Below are 3337 nucleotides of genomic sequence, written 5' to 3'. Positions count from 1 at the left end.
AGAGGAGTAAGAGGCTTATTGCAGAATGTTCTCTCACAATGCTCAAGAGAATTTCTGGAAGTTTTAGAAAATAAATTCTTTGTTCTGGGTCAGTATTGCAATAGGAAACGTAGGATCATTTGTATTTCTAAATCTTCAATAAAATTTAATTTGTAGCATGTACATAAAAGTATTTGGAAGGCTACTCAATAGCACCTATGATTTCATGTACCACAGGCACAAGAAGAGTTGGAATAAGCTTAGTCACAAATATTTACTGTTGATATCACCAGTTACATCAATAAAGAAAAACTAATTATTTTCACAGGGTAATTATGAGAGGCCAGGGAAGTATTTGTTACATTCCATGGCATAAGGCATTCCTAACCTTTATATATTTAGATTTCTTTTGGTCTATGAATGCCAAGGAAGGAAAGAATGCTGAATGTGTTCAAATGTTTCACTTTGTTAATGAATATAATGAGTAAACTTTACAATAACATCAACTATTTATATTTATTGTATCAATGTAATAAACCCTTTCCTTCTCAAAAGTCTCCTGGTTGGAGTAAGTGACATAGTAACCCTAACTCTATCCTATTCCTCAGCACCAGAAGGCGTTAGGTTACTATACGTTAATTCTTCTTGTCTTATACCTGGGAATTGTGTACTGCTATATACAATGTCCTTGACTACTATATGAGCTCATTAAAATTTAATTAACTCTTGAAAGATAGATTGAAAGTGAAAGTGAAAGTGAAGTCGTATCTGACTCTTTGCGACCCCATGGTCTGTAGCCCACCAGACTTGATTGGGGAGTTGATATAGATGTGACATGCAATGCTGTTATTTAATGTAGACTATTATGGGAAAATTTTTAACTGAGTAAGTTTAACAGATTAATTTAATTGTACCTTGCATGTGTGCTAAGTTGCTTCAGTGGTGTCCAGCTCTTTGAGACCCTATGGACCATAGCCTGCCAAGCTCCTCTGTCCATGGGATTCTCAAAATGTTGAGCTTACATCCACTTTGAAAGGGGGCTAATAGTTGAATATCACAAATAGAATTCAATCACTCATTTATTTCAAAATGTAACTCATGACATAAAATCATTATAACTAACATCTGTTTTCTCTATACCCTCCCCTCTGAGAAAAAAACCAACCAACCAAACAACAATAACAAACTCTAAAGATGATAATCTAAGGTAAATTTTATGAGGAGAAATTTTAATGTAGCAATTAAGTCAGTGAGCTGGATTGTCGCTAAGATTGAAATGCTTCTTTTTTTTTTAGTTTTTAAAAATAAAAGCTGAGCCCTGAGCAATGCATAATGCAGCATAATAGCCATTGATATGAGTTAATGATAGTTCCAAAATTATGGAACTCACAGTCAGGGAAAAGCAGATACCTGTAGGAATTTGACTTAGAGCAAAATATTTCATTTCATTTCTAGTACTGCAGGTTCCTTCAAAAAAAGGGGTGGGGGGAACATCACACATGTGGAACCTCTGCCAGAAAAGTCCAATTAATTAAACAAAGACAATAAGTTGCTATACAGTACATAATTTCCAGAAGTCTATAGTCTTTTAAATAAAGACAGAATTAATAGGACATATTGATTTTGCAGTATTCTGTATAAAAATGTGACTAAGATTTGCTGAAAGCCACTTAAACAGAATAAAGGGCATATACATTTAACATAAGCTCACTGATAATAGCTCAAAGAAACTAAGCCATGCCCGTGGGGCAACCCAAGATGGGTGGGTCATGATGGAGAGATCTGACAGAATGTGGTCCATTGGAGAAGGGAATGGCAAACCACTTCAGTATTCTTGCTTTGAGAACCCCATGAACAGTATGAAAAGGCAAAATGATAGGATACTGAAAGAGAAACTCCCCAGGTCAGTAGGTGCCCAATATGTTACTGGAGATCAGTGGAGAAATAACTCCAGAAAGAATGAAGGGATGGAGCCAAAGCAAAAACAATACCCAGTTGTGGATGTGACTGGTGATAGAAAGAAGGTCTGATGCTGTAAAGAGCAATATTGCATAGGAACCTGGAATGTCAGGTCCATGAATCAAGGCAAATTGGAAGTGGTCAAACAAGAGATGGCAAGAGTGAATGTCGACATTCTAGGAATCAGCGAATTGAAATGGACTGGAATGGGTGAATTTAACTCAGATGACCATTATATCTACTAATCCCTCAGAAGAAATGGAGAAGCCATCATGGTCAACAAAAGAGTCCTAAATGCAGTACTTGGATGCAATCTCAAAAATGACAGAATGATCTCTGTTCATTTCCAAGGCAAACCATTCAATATCACAGTAATCCAAGTCTATGCCCCAACCAGTAACACTGAAGAAGCTGAAGTTGAACGGTTCTATGAAGACCTACAAGACCTTTTAGAACTAACACCCCAAAAAGATGTCCTTTTCATTATAGGGGACTGGAATGCAAAAGTAGGAAGTCAAGAAACACCTGGAGTAACAGGCAAATTTGGCCTTGGAATACGCAATGAAGCAGGGCAAAGACTAATAAGTTTTGCCAAGAAAATGCACTGGTCATACACCCTCTTCCAACAACACGAGAGAAGACTCTATTCATGGACATCACCAGATGGTCAACACTGAAATCAGATTGATTATATTCTTTGCAGCCAAAGATGGAGAAGCTCTATACAGTCAACAAAAACAAGTCCAGGAGCTGACTGTGGCTCAGACCATGAACTCCTTATTGCCAAATTCAGACTTAAATTGAAGAAAGTAGGGAAACCCACTAGACCATTCAGGTATGACCTAAATCAAATCCCTTATGATTATACAGTGGAAGTGAGAAATAGATTTAAGGGCCTAGATCTGATAGATAGAGTGCCTGATGAGCTACGAAATGAGGTTCGTGACATTGTACAGGAGACAGGGATCAAGACCATCCCCATGGAAAAGAAATGCAAAAAAGCAAAATGGCTCTCTGAGGAGGCCTTACAAATAGCTGTGAAAAGAAGAGAAGCGAAAAGCAAAGGAGAAAAGGAAGGATATAAACATCTGAATGCAGAGTTCCAAAGAACAGCAAGAAGAGATAAGAAAGCCTTCCTCAGCGATCAATGAAAAGAAATAGAGGAAAACAACAGAATGGGAAAGACTAGAGATCTCTTCAAGAAAATCAGAGATGCCAAAGGAATATTTCATGCAAAGATGGGCTGAATAAAGGACAGAAATGGTATGGACCTAACAGAAGCAGAAGATATTAAGAAGAGATGGCAAGAATACACAGAAGAACTGTACAAAGAAGATATTCACAACCCAGATAATCACGATGGTGTGATCACTGACCTAGAGCCAGACATCCGGGAATG

This window comes from Bubalus bubalis, chromosome 4 (assembly GCF_019923935.1).
Source record: "Bubalus bubalis isolate 160015118507 breed Murrah chromosome 4, NDDB_SH_1, whole genome shotgun sequence".
Taxonomy (NCBI): domain Eukaryota; kingdom Metazoa; phylum Chordata; class Mammalia; order Artiodactyla; family Bovidae; genus Bubalus; species Bubalus bubalis.
The sequence above is the reverse complement of the archived record's forward strand: the minus strand, read 5'-3'. Positions refer to the sequence as shown.